Below are 20,180 nucleotides of genomic sequence, written 5' to 3'. Positions count from 1 at the left end.
AAAGTTTGAAGACAACTAGTTTAAAGCCAAAATCTCAAAGTTATGAAAATATAATAGAGCCGAAATTCAATGTTTACCAACTTTTATTTTTTTTCTCAAAATCTTACCAGATGTTAAAAAACGTTATTTTTCGTTGCACAAAATTGTTTTGGAAGTAAAATCATTTTGTATTCGTAAAATTTTCGGTGTGAAAAATTTTTATTTTTAGCTTTTTTGACTTAAAAAACCGTTAATTTGATTTTTTTTGTTTATAATGAGCGCACACTCAAAGGGATAATACTACCCTTCTTATGTAGACACAGTGTGAGCACTAGGAAAGGGAGAGAGGGGTTGAAAGGAGGTGTCGAGGCACATGGGTTTTGAATCCCTGAGTTTTGCAATGGCTGGGAAAGACAGAGTGTGGCAAGGCATTCCACATTCGCATAGTACGGCTACAGAACGAATCTCTGTATTTGACAGTAAAACAGAAGTTGGGCTCGAGGGTTGGGCTCCCTAGAAGCGCGAGTATTACGGTTAAACTGTTTAAGGGGAGGAATGCAGCTGGCTATTTCTCTAAAGCATAAACCATTAAAACAACTGTAAAAGAGGGTGATACAAGAAACATTTCGACGAAGTTCAAGCTATGTAAATGATCTTATGATGGCAATATCACCAATCCATCTAAACGCTCTACGTTCAATACTATCCAAGAGGCTTAAGTAAGTTGCAGGAGCACCAGCCTAGATATGGGAGTTATACTCAAGCTTTGGACGTATATAAGACTTGTAAATAACAGCCAGATCAAAGGGGGAGAAAAACTTCTTGCATCGCCTTAGAAAACCCAAACATCTTGCGGCATTTTTGGCGACATCGCGTATGTGATTGTTCCACAAAAGGTGGTTGGTGATACACATACCAAGAATATCGAGATGTTCAGTTTCCTCGATGCAAGTGCCATTTATGAATAATGGCAGGGGGGTATATTTCGCTTTAACGATACAAGACAGCATTGCGTTTTCGAAGCATTAAATTCCACGCGGTTTCTTATTCCCCATTGTACAATGCTATTTAGGTCGGAATTTAATGAGCTTATCATATTTTGTCGTTGCAGTTCCACATCCGAAGAAGAGGGGTGTGAATCTGAAAACGAATATGAAAAGCTAAGAGTACTATCGTCAGCGAAACAATGTATTGGATTAGAAGTTGCAGACAAGAGATCATTAATAAAAACGAGAAAGATTATTGGAGATAGAACAGAGCCCTGGGGCACACCAGCATTTATTTTGTGGTTTTCAGACTTGAATCCATCCAATACCATTCGTATAGAACGATTCGAAAGGTAATTACTAATCCAATGAAGGAGGGATTCATGAAAACCAAAAACATGCATTTTTGATAAGAGAGCATGATGCCAAACCCTATCAAATGCTTTTGAAATATCAAGTGCAATAATCTTACTCTCTCCAAAACGATGTAAAGATCTGTTCCACTGTGCGGAGATATGAACCATGAGATCACCAGTGGACCTATTGATACGAAAGTCGGTCATTAAGAAGCTTTCGATCTTCGAGATATTTTTTAAGTTGATAAATTAATCAGCCTTTCCATGACCTTGGATAGAAGGGACGTAAGTGCAATCGGTCGGTAATTAGACGGTGAGGAAGATTCGCCTTTTTTGAGAATAGGCTGGCAAATGCGGTTTTCCTTCCGCTCGGAACGAGATCTGAGGAGTAGGACAGATGAAAAAGCTTACGCAGTGGTTTTGCCAGCGTTGAGGAACACCTCTTCAGAACAACAGCGGGGATACCATCCAGACCACCAAATTTATGTATGTTAAGATCTTTTAGGACTTTCGGCACAGTATGAGTGCGAAAAAAAATTTGCCCCATAGAATCACTAACTCGCTTAAGTACAGGTGGATTCATAACACTCACTGGCAGCGTTGAATTGGCAGCAAACTGCCTAGCAAAGAGATTAGCTTTCTCTAAAGAGCTAACAAATGGAGTGTCATTGACAACGAGCGTAGGAACCGAGGAAGAGGAAGAGGAAGAATTCCTCATATTTTTTACTTGGTTTCACGTTACAATATATTATATAAAATTTAATTCAAGTCTCTAGCGTCTTTGGTTCATGCGTTCTTTGCAAGATATTTAGGGTTAACCAAAATGTTCACCTTTTTTTAAGCTGCTATGGTAAACTTTTCTTGTGAGCCCTTTCTACAACTTTCTGCCTCATTGTTCGTATATCAAAATTTATTTGAAGTCGATATCTCTTCTGGTTCTTGAGCTATGGACGACAAAAATAACGTCGCGAACGTACGGACGTTTAAATCTGGAATAACCATTTACGGGTTCAAAGACCATATGCCTTTTTTATTTTTGAACGTGATAACTCGAAATTTTAATCAAACAAGACATTAAGATGGTAGGTAAGTCGTAAAAAGTGGCTCCTCCGATTTCATCCGTCTATCTGTCTGTTCTGGTCCCTACAATCCAAAGCATTGGGTCGATTGACTCAAAATTTTAAGATTAAGTTATGAGCTGATTTTTTTGAAAACTAAAAAGAACAGTAGTTCTCCTTTCGTCGAGTTTCATTGCCAGATCTAGTTATTATAGTTCTTTGGTTGTACTGCAAAGTACAGAGGTTCATATCATAGCCGTATTTCATGAATTTGGAATGCTTTATCACTCTTTGTCTGTCCCCGCCATTTCAATGTTCAAGCTAACTAATGTACACCAACACATCTTTCCTTATTCCTTATTTCTGATAGTTTTGAAATTAAAAGGCTTCAAAAACTACAAATAAGTAGAATTAAAAAATAATCTTTGTGCCTTATCAACTTTCATATCCTCAACTTATGTTTTTCTTCAAAGACCATTACGGATACTATCAATAGTTCCCATGCAATTAATTTAACTTATAAATTATCTAAAAAAATGTTTTAAATGTTTTCAAAAACCACCCATGTAGTTTCTTTTCAACATCAACTTCTTTATAATTTACTGAGTTCAATAATTCACAAAAACAACATCACCTCACGTTTGTCAATCTTCAAAATTGAAATTTTAATTGAAAGAAACCTACAACATTAGTTAATCTATAATTAGACCTGACAATGAGTAATGGTTACAATAATAATCACTGATCCCAAGTTCTAATAAGTTTATCTGACAAACATTAACCCTTCATTCCTTCCCATAAATTATACGGAATGTGACTTAATAACCTTGAACAATATTGAGTCAATGATACTGATACACAGCCACTAACAGGCTACCGACTGCATTACTGCACACATTCTCTAGATTCTAAAAGGGGTACCACCTTCTTAATGCACGCTAATGACTTAATGTCATCATGGAGCATAGGTGCATTAATGCTTTTAGCTTTAAGAGTCCGAGAGTTAGGGTTGCAAATTTTTCAACATATTATTGAAACTCTTACCCCCGATTTCTTGACAAAGTTCTAGCCCTTAAAACTCTGTTTAGTGAAATTTTAGAACTCATTTGAGTTAAGAACTCATTTGAGTTCTACGTCATTTCTTCACCAAGTTCTAACGCGTTAGAACTTCGATTTAGAACTTTATTATAGTTAGAACTTCGATAAAATTAGACCTTCAAATTCGGGAGCCTAGTGCCTTGAAACTCGGTTTATTTATAATTTCGTGTTTTCAACGAGCGAAATGAAAATGAATTTCTAATCTTTTTTGGAAAATATATTAAAAGACAATAAATAGCGAATATCCTACGAAAATGGATCTAATTTTTTTTCGAATGCCAATACAATTAACATATGGGACGACACCGATTTTTTTCGACGCTTCCGTTTAACAAAACAAACGTTTTTAGCACTCCTTCAACTAGTGGCAGAAGACCTTCAACATCCGCAACCACGGTTTGATACAAAAATGTGTTTTTTTTAATTGTTAATTTCTGTACTCTTAACTAAGGAAATATTTGAAAAATACAAAAATGTTACAACACATTAAATATTTAACATTCTCATTGTATTATTAAAAAAGAAGCCGGAATGGGACCCACACTTCTGTCTATTTGTCTTGCTTAAAAGTTAGTATGTTTTCGTGATGGGTTAAAAAAGTTGTCAGTTGAATTATTCTTAAAAAAATGGAAATTGCAAACAATATTTTTCAAAAAAAGAAAAAGTTTAGTTTGAAAATCAAGTTTTGTTAAATAGATTTTTAGTCGAAAAAATAAATTTTACCAATCTTAGTAGCATTTCTTATATTTTTACAAATTGGATGAACGAAATTAATTTGAGAACATCAATTTTTACCAAAATTGCGTACTATTTTTTGTATATTTTATTTTTTATGAAAAACGGACTGTTAGATTTTTATCAAAAAAACTACTGAATATCGAAAACAATATTTCCTGTGAAATAAAAAGAGTTTGAAAACAATACTTTTAATTTTTAAAAGATTTGTGAGTCGTAAGTAAATGTTTACCAAGTTTTAGTATTATTTTTTTGTTAGGTTCTTATTTAAAAAAAAAAAAAAACTGTTTCTCAAAATTTTACTGAACAATAAAAACAATATTTTTTCTTAGATAAAAGTAGTTTAACGCCAATATCTCAAAGTTTTGAAAAGATATTTAAGTCGAAAATCAATTTTTACCAACTTTTATTAATTTTTTTCTTTAGGTTTTTATTTTTTGTAAAAAAAAACTGTCAATTCCATTTTTCTCAAATTTTTTTTAGAATGTTAAAAACAATATTTTCTATAAGTTAAAATTAAATGAAAACCATAATCTCAAATTTTTGAACAGATATTTGAGTCAAAAATCAATTTTTACCAACTTTGAGTTATGTTCTTTTAGGTTTTTATTTAAAAAAAAAACTGTCAATTCGATTTTTCTCAAAATTTTACCCGATGTTAAAAGCTTTATTTTTCGTTGCAAAAAAATGTTTTGATGATAAAATCATTTTGTATTCGTAAAATTTTCGAGGTGACAATTTTTTTGATTTATAACAAAAACCGTTAGTTAGATTTTTTTTTCAAAAAATATATTTGTTTGGTATCACGTTACGATGTATTATATACAATTCAAGTCTCTAGCGTCTTTGGTTCGTAAGATATTTAGGGTTAACCAAAATGTTCACCTTTTTTTTAAACTGGTATGATGAAAAAACCACCCACTCATTTTTCTTGCATTTTTCTACTTATTGTCTGCAAAACAAAACTCATTTGAAGTCGATATCTCTTCTGGTTCTTGAGCTATTGACAACGTAAAAAACGTCAACGTACGAACATACGTACAGACGCATACACAGACATCTTTCTTAAAATCTTTTATTTCGACTTTAGAGACCTTGAAACTTCAAGAAATGTCAAACTTTTCAATTCGACAAATCGGACCGCTAACAGTGACTTCTTATGGGAACTTAAAAATTGGGAAAACTAATGAATAAACTTCAAAATATTGATATTTGTAAACAATAAAATAAATTGGGCGGCGCAACTGTCCGTTTAAAACCTAAGGCCTAGTGACTGACAACTTTCAACCATTCCTGTGTGCGAGTACTTTTGTCAGGGATGGACCTACAGTTTTAAGCCAAATCCGAACAACAAATTTGAGAAAGCACTTTTCATGATAAGAATTACTCTTGGAGAATTTGTCAATTCCTCGCAAAAGGCAACATCCGTGAAAAAACTTTAGGTGGCATAGGCAGGGAGCGAACGCTCAAAAAAATGTCAATGGGCTGTAAATCGACTTTAGTCAATTTGGATTATTTATTAAAGACAAAAATTAAAACCTTATCTCCACTGAAGGAATCAATCGTAAGACGTTAGTCAATTGCTTTGAATCCACATGCGTCAAATACGTCAAAACGCATGAAACATTTGCAACATTATTTCCCCGTACTATGTTCCTCAGAAACTAATAAATTTAGATTTTGAAATTTTTGTAAACAAACTAAAAAATTCCCCACTTAATCCCACCTCTCAGATATTTTAAATAAAGTTATTTAGCAAATAATAAATTTTTCATTTTGAAAGAAACGCGTGACAAATTCATGGGAAATTTCCTGCTTTATGACGTCGCTTCATAAATCTTCATCTGTCTTCTTTTTTCCTTCGTCCAAATGTTGTCTATCTGTCTGATTTAATAAAAATACCATTTACTGTTTGTTCTTGAGAATTATTGATGCTGGAATATTTATTTTTATACTTGGGGTTTTTGTGTTTTTTAATTGTAAATCTGATGAAATAAATCATCAGGAATGTGTTTAATGTTTACATTTCGATATCATTACAATTCAGCTGCCGTTGGTGTTGATTTTGTATACTTTAAAACTGACAGAAGATACAAATCTCAAAAATCAATGAACTACGTTCTGACATGGTTTGTCAATATCATGAATCTTCAATGGGGACACAACAAAATAAACGAAAAAGCGGAACGCGTCGTGCTTCGGTCGTCCGTTGAAAAGTGACTTAAAAATCCACCACCAACAACCCTCAAGGCCTGGAGACACAAACACCACCCAGCCCAACCCAACCTAATCCAATAAACTGCTTTAGAATTGTCGTTTGGCTAATAAAACGTTTAGATCAAATCTATGATCCCTGTCAGCGCGGGGGAACAAGCCGAGAAAAAAATATCTCTCTCCGCCAACACGCGGCGACCTTTTAATGCCACTTAATGTTTTGAGTGGTGATAATCTCTCAGATACGGATACGAGTACACAGACTCTTGCTTCTTTCAGCTTTTGAGATATGTCCACATGTACATTCGTTTTAAAAATATATATTTAAAAAACAGAAAATAAAAAATGTAAAATTCTCATTCAAAATTCATTGTGTGCTTTTTACTGTGAGACTGTTGGATTGGTGCGGATAGAGCTTGAGAACTGGAAGGGGCTAGAGAGTTGGTGGTTTTGTGAACATGTGGATTATGAGTGAAATAAAGTATCTCTAAAGTTGACGGATTGGATTTGGTTGAGGATAGGCAAGCACTAGACAGCTCTATATCGCTCTCATTCAATTGTGACTTTTGGATTAAGGCAGACAGCAGCAAGCTGCCACTGGTGCCACTGTGGTTATGTTTTATATGATTTTGTTGTTGCTGTTGTTGGTTTTGTGGGAATGTTTAGTGTTTTCAACATAAATACATTTATGAATGTTGATTTGAAAAATAGACGTAACGATGATTGAATGATGCAGGCAATTTAGTCTTTTGTATATTTTTCTGAATAAAAAAAGATAACATCGCAGTTAATTTTGAAATTTCAATATGAAATTTGTATGTTTACAAGAAATGACAGATTCTTTTGCCACTTTTTAGCTTTAAGCTTTTGAATATTGAATCGATTTTTGTGTTTTGAAATTCAAACCATGTGTGGAGTTGAATGATATCTTCTTATGAGTAGATTATTGTTGTTGTGGAAGGAACTTCATCAATAATTTATGAACTGTCATCTTTATGAGACTATAGTTAACAATGACAGAAGATGACAGATGAAACAAGGAAATGTTGTCAATAAAATTTGAACTTCAACTTAATTCACAAAGTTTAGCGAGATTTTATTCATCCAAAGGAGCGAACTTAGCAGGTTAAAGCTTCAAGGTTTGTTCAAAGTCTTTGTGAGACTATAGTTAACGATGACTGAAGATGACAGATGAAACAAAGAAATGTCACTTAAATTTGAACTTCAACTTATTTCACGGAGTATAACGAAATTATATTAAAGCTTTAAGGTTTATTTAAAGATGTCATTGATTTTAATCAATGAAACTAATTATTGGACTTTTTGACAGGTTGGTTATTATTGAAAAATTCTGTCATTGAAAAAGGATTCCTACTTTATTCCAGACGGACACATTTTTGCTAACAAAAAGCTGTAATTGGAATGGTATGAAATTGAAACACAAACCCAGTATAGTAATTTCATTAACTTTTTGACATAATAATTACAATCAGGTGTTCAGAAAAATCAGGAAAATAGAAAAACATAATTTTAACTAAAATTAATTATTTTATTAGGAAACTTTGTTTCATAGATCTTATAAGTCTCATGCTCAAAAGCAGGACAATAATTTCTAACATGAGAAGTTTTACTACAACCAGATCGGTGAATCGAGGCACTCCCCAAGGTGGAGTCCTTTCGCCTCTTTTATGGAACATGGTAGTAAACGACCTACTTACATATATCATTGAAAGCAGAGGGTTTCAAGGTGATTGCCTATGCTGACGACGACGTTGCGATATCCGTATCAGGGAAGCACCCCCAAGTTCTTTCGGAACGCCTACAAAATGCCCTAAACAGGCTAACTAAATGGGCTAAGCAATGTGGATTGGACGTCAATCCACATAAAACAGAATTAATACTCTTTTCAAGAAGATATAAAATTCCTCAGATTAGCCCACCCAAGATTAGAGGAATACCATTAGGCTTTTCCGAACAAGCTTAATATTTGGGCCTCATTTTAGACAAAAAACTAAATTGCAAGGCAAATATTGATGAAAGAGTAAAAAAGGCTTTTTACTTGTAGAAAGGCCATAGGATCAAAATGGAGCTTCTCCCCATAAATAACCCACTGGCTATACACTTCGGTAATCAGACCAATACTCATTTATGGAGCTGTCGTATGGTGGACCGCACTGGACAAGATGGTAAATCTAAAGACGATGCCGTACACTTCTATACTAACGGTTCAAAGACCGATCACGGAGTTGAAAGTGGTATCTTTTCGGAACAACTGAATATCAGTCTATCCTATAGACTTTCCAATCAATGTAGTGTATTCCAGGCCGAAGTAATGACGATTAAAGAAGCACTATCCTGGCTCAAAGAAAACGTTATATCTTGCAAGGATATACGAATCTTCTCAGACAGCCCAGCCGCTCTTAAATCTCTCGCGTCTGTCTCCAAAAACTCTCAAACAATCCACGATTGTCGATCATCTCTGAATGAGATGACGGAACAGTTTAACATTCACCTCATTTGGGTGCCGGGCCACAGAGACATTCCGAGAAATTGTAAAGCCGATGAGCTCGCCAAAAAACTTCTGCCTCATGTTAGACAAAAACATAACATAGTAACACTCTAGAAACAACAAATGCTAGATGGTCACAAAGTACCACCTGCCTAGCAACCAAGCAAATATGGCCAAGTATTGACTTAAAACGGTCAAAAGGCTTGATATCACTAATCAGACAAAGTATAAGCTCTACAATTGGAGTAATAACTGGACACTGCCTCATAGAAAGACGTGCTCTGAGGCTAGGGGTCTACACAATTGACTTCTGTAGAAGCTGCATGGACGAGAAGGAAAAGGAAACAGTCCAACACCTTCTATGTACATGTCCAGCACTCTCCATTAAAAGGAATAACTTTCTTGGTAATCCCTTCTTCGATAATACCAGTGAACTGGCAACGATTGACACAAAATGTCTCTCTAACTTTGTTTAACGTACAAAATGGTTTGTTTAAGTTCGTTACCCTCCCATAAGTAACCTCATTAGTGGTATCACAATGGACCCTTGAGGTCTACGTGCGTCAATGACATCTGGACAGCCACTCCAACCTAACCTAACCTAACCTAGGAAACTTTGTTAAGTGATTTAAGTATATAATAATTTGCATTTCTAATCATAGGAAACCACAGTAAAATACATATTCATACATTTTGCACATTGAATTTAACGAGAGCCACAACCGACCCATTAAGTATTTTTGATAATGGAATGTCAACGAGGAATTTCTGGAAACGCTTAAATCTTAAATAACATACAAAATCTGAATTTTGTTTCTATTAAAATTGACAAATGCATTGAAAGCTACAATATGTCATTTTATTATGATTGATGTCAACATGAAAGACGTCAAACAATATTTTGTCTGACATCTCAAATTTAAAAAAAATACTGTGAGTCAAAATAAAGTACTTTATCATTTTGAAATCTGAAACAGTTTTATTGTGCATTATTTGGGTTTCCAATTCTGACTGGATTAAAATTATTCTATTACAATTAAACCTTCTAACATTGTAGTTCGAAGCATTCTGTTACGAAAACGTACGAAGCTTTAATAAAATGTTGACATAAGAAAACTCTTTAAATAAAATTCTGCTAGAGTCCCTGATAAGAAGTCAAATGAAAGTTTGTATGTTGTTATTTGATGGCAAACTCACTTAATACAGAAGCTTTATTAATTAAGTCCTTGGTGGCCTGTTTTTTAATACAGCGATTAAAAACAAATATATCAGGACATTATTAATGGTGAAATTTGTATTCATTTCAACAACAACTCTTCACTTGTCACCCCAACATGGATGATAGTTTAGAATTTAAATAAGTTAAGTTTTCCGATGAATTAACAAAAATATTTCTATTTTATTGGTAAGTGAATACATTACATCGAAAAATTTGATTAAATGTTTACACCAAATTTCGAACACATCCCTGCAATATAAATTTAATAAATGACATTCGAGATGTCATAGGCTAGGCTTTTATTAAAATGTCAGTTAAGGGCCATGCACATGAGAACGAAAAACGAATGAACAAATGGACGAACAAACGTGATTTTACACATTTAAAAAAAATCAATTTCAAACAAAAACACATTTAAATTATAAGAAACCAATTGACACTCATTTTATGATAATACAATTTGCATTTTGCTCTCAAAAACAAGACAATTTTGTAAAAACAATTTGGTAGTAACGAATTGCCGTGTGGTTGCACGAACTGTCAAACTCTTTTCGCGTTCCACATACCATCCACACTGCAACGAATAAAATGTTCGTGCTCAACTTAACCTCAAATTTATACCAAGATGCTTTATAGTGACATCAAATATAAAAATTGAGTTAAAAGTAATTTACATTAGTAAAAATAGCCCAGCGTTTTATTTGTATTGGTGTAAAACACCAGGTTTCCAAGAAAATGTTGTTTCAATCTTTTGAAATATTGTTTATAAAGTATTATTTATATGTTATTTAAGGTTATTGATATTTTAAACAACAAATAAATTCCCTCCATTACATAAGATTCGTTATAACCTCTTAGTAATTCCGTAATTCCCCATAATCTTTTCATTTATTCATTTGTAGATATTAAAGACGGTTAACGTCAAAGCGTCGGAAAAGCATCTTTATTTGGAACCGCGCGATGGTCTAAAACAAGAAAAAATAAGGTGCCTTTTGGTATGTGCCGTGGTCCCCGTTCCAATAGTGACAAGTCGCATATCATTAGAACGACATTTTGACGTACATTGAACAATGGCGTTTGTCTCGATTAGCTGTATTTTAAGGAGTAATTCTCATAACTTACTTACTAAAGCCACCAAACGGCAATAAAGAAGCAATATAATATGTTAAAGAGCTACTACAGCATTTTGGCAAATGATTTTTTGATTGATGGAATACACAGTCCATTCTTTTTCAAGGGGGTATGTTCATTCATGAACGGGCAGGGGTCAAAATCCCGAAGACTGAAAAATCTCGAAAATCAAAAGTCTTGGAACAACAGAATTCAGAAAATCTTTAGTTTTGGAAAACTAGATGACGAGAATACCGAACACCCGAAATCCCAAAAACCCAGAATCACGAATAGAATACAACGACATCCACCGTTATAAATTTGTAAAAGATCAGACTCAAAGCGTTGAAAAAGTTTTATTTGATCCGTGATTGGTATCATGAACAATCTTCAACAAAACATTTCAATTAGACATCAGCAAATTTGAATACGTACTGGAAAGGTTGTTGTCTATCTCCAATTCTTACCTTGTGGTAAGAATTGGAGATAGACAACAAAAAACTTCAAAAACTTCAACAAAATATTATAAACAATACTTTGTTTTCATAATGCTTGCGTCAAAAACCATTTTTATCAGTTTTTGTTATAGGTTTTCATGTTTTGTAAAAAAAGTTGTTAATTGATTTTTTCTAAAAAAAACTTTAAAAATTTAGCAACCATATATTGCATTTAATAAAATAAGTTTTATCTCAACATCTTTTTTGCTCCCGACATTTTTAGTCAAAAATATTGTCAGTCATTTCTTCAAAGTTCCAAATCTATACATAAAAAATACCGATTGGTTTTCGAGATATCCATACCGAAAATCAGTTTTGCCAAAAAACTATCAGTTTTATTTTTCTAAAAATTTTAATAAATTTAAAAAATACTAATTCATATAACAGCACAATCGAAACCCAATCTTTACCAACTTAAGTACTATTTTTGTAGGTTTTTATTTTTTGTAAAAAAAGACCTTACTATGATTTTTCTCAAAATTCTTTTAAATGTCAAATGTCAATTGTTTTTTGTCAATTCTGATATACTCGTACATCTCTCTCGCAAAATATTGTTATTACAAAAACCGTTTAGTAATTTTTTTTCAGAATTATACTTTTTGGCATCAGTTCACATTATATAATAAAAATTTTAAAGGAAGATATAAAATCTCTACAGGTTTTATAGGACATAAACGACGAAAAGTGGTTTCCCGAATGTACGATCGTCATCTTCTCTAAGCGTTGTTCCCAGTGTTGTTCAAACGTATACACAACCATATTCGTTCTGCGGAAGGATGAACTAATTATCTGTCAAATCAGACATAAGCTAAGTGTTGCCATTCATGAAATAAGCACAAGTTAAAAAAAACCTTAAGTGGTTGACCCTATATTTAAATTCGGCTTAAGAAAAAACACAAAAGAAAGTAAAAAAAGAGTTAAACTAATAACGCTCTTCTACGTAGGAACTTTTTTTATTTTACAAAAAGAAGCTTAAAAACCCCCAGACACATAAAATTGGATCATGTAGGTTTCTTAATTTTCTATTTTGATTGCGTCTTCGTCCCACTGTATTTTCTCTTTATTATTATTAAAGACTTAATAAGTGATGAGTTTTAAAAATAATCCAAATAAATAAGTATCTTACGTGCGGCTTTCAGCTTTTATTATATGACTTCACAAATATTTGATCTCACAATTAATACCTACATACAGTGTTAGCCAAAACATAAGCAACTAAAAAAACCTCCATCTTTATGGCATTCAAAAATTAATAACATAAACAAATCATATTAATTTTTTTTCTAAATTTTAATATATTATTTATTTACTTCTAAATAGACAACAAGAGAAAATATTTTTCAAAGCGGTTCATTAAATATGAGATATGTATGTACCTAAGTAGGACAGTTAACCCAATTTTGTGTTGGGCAAAACAGAACAAAGCAACTTTTTATTGCTATCTCTCTTTTTCTTATGACTAGAGAAAAGTTAATCCGTTAACTAAAAAATCCATTGCTCATATTAGAGGTGTTGGCAAAAGAGTGCAGTTGCATCTACCTATTAGGTGTTTTTCAGTTCACGGGCAAGTTAATCAATGTTCTTAGCTAACTTTTGTAAAATTTCCGAAAATAAATACTCTAACGAAATAAAAGAATATAAAAGTGCAATGAGTCAAATTAAAATATCGGAAAAATATTCCATTCCAAAATCAGTGATTTGCCGATTAATAAAATTGTACAAATCCAAAAAGGCATTCCAAACGATTCATCGAATTGGCAAGCCAAGAAAAATTAAATAAAATTAATTCAACAAGACCTTTTTATATCGAGGGAAAAAGAACCGAAATCAACCTGGAGGTAAGCTTGAGAACAATTTGGAGACGAATTGTTGATGGTGGACTAAAATCTGTCAAAGCTGTAAGAAAGCCTTTTATTTCAACCAAAAACAATCTTCCGATTTGCTTATACCAAATTAACTAGACCGAACGTACTCTTTCAGACGACTCTAAAATCAGTTTCAAAGGTTCCGATGGTTTCCTTTGTGTTCGCAGACTAGCCAAAGAGGCACTAAATCAAATAATGAGGATGTCTTTCAGGGCTTGTACTGAGATCGATTTACCAAATGCATGGTACAATGGATCGTTTTATGTGCCATTACATTTTTTAAAATGTAATACTGACATAGTTGCATCTAAAATGGACAACAGTTCAAAGCACACGCCCAATAGAGTTAAGACAAAAAATACTCCATTTAACAAGATGGGAATCTCAGACTGATATTTCGGTTTGCCTGCAACCTAACTGCACACTAAATGTGAGAAAATGTAAGTGAAATGATGTAAAACCCAAACACATTCTTACATTTATGGCTGAATCACAAACACGCTTCAGTTTCGGCTTTGTTTGCGATACGGTGGGCCTGTTTCGAAGTTGCTTTGAATGACATTTCTATTATTTCATCCCTCCAAAGAGCAAATATTTTGTTTGTTAACATTTTTTACAGCTGTTGAGCTGTCAAACAAAGCAAATGTTCAGATAATTGAACTAGAGCTTCCTTTTGGAGTCACATTACGTTCTTTCCCTTACGATTGTCAAACGAATCGTGAGGTCGAAGCCCAATTGTGATAGCATGCATTGGATTCCTATGGCTGAACTTATAAACGTCAGATGAAGCCAAAGCTTCGCTGTGATTCAGCCATTAGTGTTCCCGGCCCATCAAAATGCTTCATTTTAGTCCTCAGGCACATTTAAATGCTTCATTTTGGCCTTCGTTCAAAAACGAAACAATCCGAACCAACAGAAACTGAAGTGCTGACATGGTCTTAAGTTAGAATACTTGTATAACTTTTTAATTTCAATCCAAATAAATGTTGTAAATGAATATTAAAAAAATAAAATTGACCCAATGCATGTTTAATGATGTTTTAGTGCTGTGATTTGTATGCGCTGTAAATGGTTAAGGATAATTGGAAATGGACAAAAGTGTAACTCAAAATTAGCATTTTATTTGTTCTGCATTTATTCAGCAGGTTCGCTATAATCGTTTGATGCGCAGTTTTTTTTATAGCAAATACACATACATATGCTTCCATCAATAAGGAATGTTATAGATAAGTTATTTTTCGATTATAACTCTTTATTTAAATTTAATATTTATTAATCAAAATGGAATTGAAAAATTAGCTCAAATCATCAAAAACAAACTATAAATATACTCGGATTAGTTAAATTTATACAGATTTTAATTACTTGCGAAAAAAATATTTGGGCTGTTCATTAACAAACATTTATTAGAATTCATTAAAAAAAATTGCACTCGCACCCTTAACTTGATGGTTCTTCGAACGCATCTTTGATGCGAGGTTAATTAAGAAATTCAAAGAATTTCGTAATGATTACTCTAAATTAGTGAATTAATTACAATAAACTGATGTTGAACCAGTTTTTTTTTTCAAGACAAAAATGGCTGCAAAATTAAAGTTTAAAACTGACTTTTTAATCGAAAAAAGTAAAAAGAAAAACCTGAAAAACAAAACTTATTAACCCCCTACGGCATCGGGTTTTTTTTGTTTGTTTTCACATCTATTCATGGACTTGTCATAATTACAAATACAACAATGTAAACAAACGGATTTTGGAGAGTGAAACGTACGAAATATTCCGATCTTCGTATATGGAGTATTTTTGGTAAAAAAGTGGTTTTAAGAAACCCAGATTGAGGTATAACAATGGCGAGCACATGGTTATTGAACATAGATCAACGAATTGTAAGGACTAATTGCAAAAATAAAAAGAGGCTGGAATGCGACCCACACTGATAACTTCCCATCCCGTCTGCCAATTTGTCATGCTTCAAAAGGTTTGTAGGTTTTCGTGTTGAGTTATCAGTTGAATTCTTCTTTAAAATTTTAAAATTACCAACAATATTTTTCATATAAAGAAATAGTTTAGTTTGTGAAACTAGTTTTGTTAAAAAAAACTTTTAGTCGAAAACAAATTGTTACCAATTTTATCCGCATTTCTTCAATTTTTATAAATTGGATAAATGCAATTAATTGAGAGATATCAAAAACCGAACATCAATTTTAACAAAATTTGCCTACAACTGTTTGTAGATTTTATTTTTTTATTAAAAAACGGACTGTTGGATTTTTATAAACAAAACTACTGAGTATCGAAAACAATATTTTCTGTGAAATGAAAACAAGTTTGAAGACAATATTTTTAATTTTTGAAAAGATATTTCATTTAAAAATTAATTGTTACCAACTTTTGTTAATTTTTTTGTTTAGGTTTATATTTTTTGTAAGAATCTGTCAATTTGATTTTTCTCAAAATTTGTCTGAATATTGAAAACAATATTTTTTATAATTTAAAATTAGTTGAAAACCATAATCTTGAATTTTTGAAAAGATATTTGGGTCCAAAATCAATTATTACCAACTTTTGTTAAATTTTCTTTTAATTTTTATTTTTTGTAAAAAAACTGTCAATTCGATTTTTCCCAAATTTGACTAAATGGGGACAACAATATTCGTTAAAAGATAAAAGTAGTTTAAAGCCAATATCCCAAAGTTTTGAAAAGATATTTATTTAATTTTATTAATTTTTTTTAGGGTTTTATTTTTTATAAAAAAAAACTTTTAAATAGAAGTTTTATCAGATGTCAAAAACATTTTTCTTCGTTGCACAAAACTGTTTTGGAGATGAAATCATATTTAAGTCGTAAAATTTTCGAGATGACAAGTTTTTTTTCAGTTTATTTGGTTTATAAAAAAAACCGTTAATTGGATTTTTTCCAAAAATATAACTGTTTTGGATTATGTTTGAATATATAATATTAAATTTAATTAAAGTCTCTAGCGTCATTGGTTCATGAGGTATTTAGGTTTAACCAACATTTTCATCTTTTTTTTAAACTGCTTTGGTAAAAAAAAACACCCACGCAATTTCCTTGAGAGCCCTTTCTGCATCTTTTTGCCTTATTATCTTCATAATCTTTCTAAAAATCTTTTATTTCGACTCTAGGGACCTGGAAACGTCGAGAAATGTCAAAATTTTCAATTTGACAAATTTGACCCATAACAATAACTTCCTATGGGAAGTTAAAAATGATGTCTTTTATCAAACTAAATTGGCTTGGGAAAGAATCCCAACCAGCATAATAAGCAATTTAATTGAGTCCATGCCTCGAAGATGTCGCTTTTGTGTTGACTATATAATAAATAAAATATTACAAAAACAACTATTATTTATGTAAATTTTAAAAACAAAAATAGACAATAATTGAGTCCTAAAGTTGTTTTTTTTTTAATATTTAATAAAGTTGGTTTTAATTTTGGCCAACACTGTATATCTTATTCTTTATTTTTATTTTTAAAAGCCTTTAAGCGCAGTTATTAAAAAAAACAATTAATTGTTTCCGTTTCATTTAAAGGTATCAACAAGACTTCAGACTAAAAAAGGTATACAACGAAAAGAAATCTAACCCCAAAATTCGCATCTCATTTGAGGCTTCTTAGCAGCTTCCAGTTTTCTTCCAAAAAAATTTAAAGAAGAGATCATAAGTTTCTTGAAAGCTTAAACTCTTCTCTTTTTATTTTTGCAAATCATCATCATCATCATCAGAAAATCAACAACGCTATAAAATGATGACGATGAGATCACTACTTTAAGCTTTTAATTTGTTGTTATATTTTATTTTACTACCTTTGTTCTCATCGCAAAAAAAAACACCTTTTGCAATTAATTAAAACCATCTATTTTATGTTTACACAGTTTGATTTATTTGAACTGACTTATTGAGGAAATTGAAAAACAGAACGCGAAGTTCTGAATAAAAATCTAAATAAATACACAAAAACAAATCAATTCAAATAAATTTACACAATAATTTTCAAATAATCTTTTAAAATAACGAGAGATAACCTTAAAGTAAAGTAAAAATGAAATAAGAGAAGAAAAAACAAGATAACCCAAAACGCTCAAAGGTCACCATCAACATCAACATCATCATAATCAAATGAATTAAATTTATTTATTTTATTTTTATTTGCAACAAACGACATCGTTCTAAAAAAATTCTACGTAGCAATAAAAAAATCGAGTTACAAATAAAAATCCAGAAACAAAATCGGAACGAACAAATCGCTCGAAACTATGAACCAAATAAAAACAAAAATTAATTTTCTTTTATTGTTCGTCCATCAACGAAAAACAATTAAAAAACCAAAAAAAATAAAACTTACAAAAAACCAAAAATGACGCATAATCATATTATAGTTCTGGAAAGAACTGAATGATGGCAGCAGCAGTTTGAATCAAAATCCGAATCCGAATCTGAATCAGAATCCAAATCCGTTGCCAAATGAAAGCATGATTCTCTGTTAGCTTCGAGCTATGGAGCAACAAAAGTAAGACAACAAAATAAAAAACAAAACAAAAATATGAAACTCTCTGGTTCCACCATCGGCATTGTCCTTAAAATGTCGCTGCTTAATTACCGGACAACAATATCTCTATATACGTTATGTACATCCAACACATAACTGTTGTTCTGATCCTGGGATGGAACTTTTGTCATATAGTGTAAGGACGACGACGTAGGTACGGGGACTTAACTCTTACAGTGAGATGACACCATGATGATACGGAGTACTACTGGTAAATTGCACTCTTGGGATGCCAAAAATACCATAACCACACGAATCAAGGATAAGGCAGTTCACTAGTTGGGATTCTCATATCATTTTTTCAAGGACATTGTCAGTGAAGCAACAAAACCACAACAATTCAAAAAACCCAAAACTTAATCCAAATGGCTTTTTTGGTTAGCCTTGAATTCGTTAAAAACAAAAGTTCATCTAACCAACAAAAATAAAAACCACATGACAAACAAGTCCAAAAATAACTCAAAACAAAACACAAAAAAGGGCATCAACATCCATATCCATTTTATAACTTTTGCCCATCAGTTTTCCCGCCCTCCAACTTTTGCCTAACTGGCAAAATATTTTAAAAAATGGTCATCTCTGTGTAAATACTAACCTTGTATCTTTTTTTTGTCTCTCTCCCTCTCTCTCTCTGAATTGTAATCCTTTTAATTGTTGTCCTTAATCCTTATAGTTCGTTTCGTTGCTTATTAATCCGTTTTTTTTTTTTATAATTCCGTTGAAGGACGCCACACAAAAATATTAATGGTCACAATCTCACAAAAATAAAAAACCGACACAAAATTATTGCATTCGAATTTTTTGACACATCTCTTCTGTCAAAAAAAAAATAAATTACGATACGATTATGCGGCCTCTAACTAGACGCTGACCGTAACAAGACAAGATCACGGAATGTACTAAATTTTTAAATTCCACAATCTCTTTTTTGTTGTTTGAATAAATTTTCGTTAATATTTTTTTTTTGACGTTTATGACGTTTAATTGAACGACGACGTCAAACTTTAAAAGTACGACGAGTACGACGACGATATGCCGACGACAGCGACACAATGTGTTCCTATTTAGGTACTGTTCGACTTTTGGAAGAGAACAAACGACACACTTTATGCTGTTGTACTATTCTGCTCTGTCGCCCGTAACAAACTAAAACTCGACGAATTGCTCCGAAGAAATAAACCGCTACTACCGCATACGTTTTTCATTTCATGCAAAAACAACACAACGACGAGAACGACAACGCTGATGACGACGACGTACAATACAACAACAACAAAAATACAGTATGGAATGAAAAAATATTCAAGTTCATCGTGCAATTGCACAGTGATGGCAACAACAAAATATATGATTGTTGTTTTTGTTTTTTTGCTTATGCTGCTGCTGCATCAATTTTGGTTTATTTGGTGGATGAGAAAGTTTTTTAACATCACACATAAGTTTGTTGAGTTTTGGTTGATGTTTATATGAGTTTTCACCATTCGAGATATTCACCTTTCACCTCAACTTTTAGCAGACAAGCTGATAAGCTCTCTTACTCTCTCTCTTTATTTACATCTTTTGGTAATTTCAGAGGTGTGAATATACTTAGAAAGTAGTAGATATATTACGACTTACAAAAACAGTGGAAAATTGGAATAGCAGGAAGCTGTGACTGTAAAACTTTCACCATTTTTGTACTGAATTATTTTAAAGTGATGTTAAAGCAGTATCGTCACATTTTAAGAAATTGAGTACTTTTCACTTGTAAAAAGATGAGAATGTCAAAATTGACAGCTGACCGAAAAACGAGATATTCAAAATTAAACCAATTATTCTAACACCCTAAAAAAAGGATTGTAAATAGTTTTCCTATAGGGATGGGTTGATTTTGACAGTTCGTGGCGGCCATATTGTTTCTTTTACTTTCTAACAAAATATCTTCTTTTTATCAATCACTAAAAACAAATCATCATGGCAAGTTACAGCATCAAGCAACACGTACCA

General features: G+C 32.2%; 1 protein-coding gene across 4 annotated transcripts in view; it reads right to left on the bottom strand.

The window, feature by feature from the left end:
* LOC129945480 (uncharacterized) overlaps positions 1-19,343 on the bottom strand; it is a 225,656-nt gene extending 206,313 nt beyond the window's left edge. For 3 of the 4 annotated variants that reach the window (XM_056055260.1, XM_056055261.1, XM_056055262.1), the window contains exon 1: positions 18,790-19,342. The gene's annotated coding sequence lies outside the window, so the exon portion shown is untranslated. Of the gene's footprint in view, positions 1-18,789 lie in introns of all 4 variants that reach the window. The other variant, XM_056055263.1, reaches the window with a different exon arrangement.
* Between the last annotated feature and the right edge of the window lie 837 nt (positions 19,344-20,180).

This window comes from Eupeodes corollae, chromosome 2, assembly GCF_945859685.1.
Source record: "Eupeodes corollae chromosome 2, idEupCoro1.1, whole genome shotgun sequence".
Taxonomy (NCBI): Eukaryota; Metazoa; Arthropoda; class Insecta; order Diptera; family Syrphidae; genus Eupeodes; species Eupeodes corollae.
This window is presented reverse-complemented; position numbering and strand designations above follow the sequence as displayed.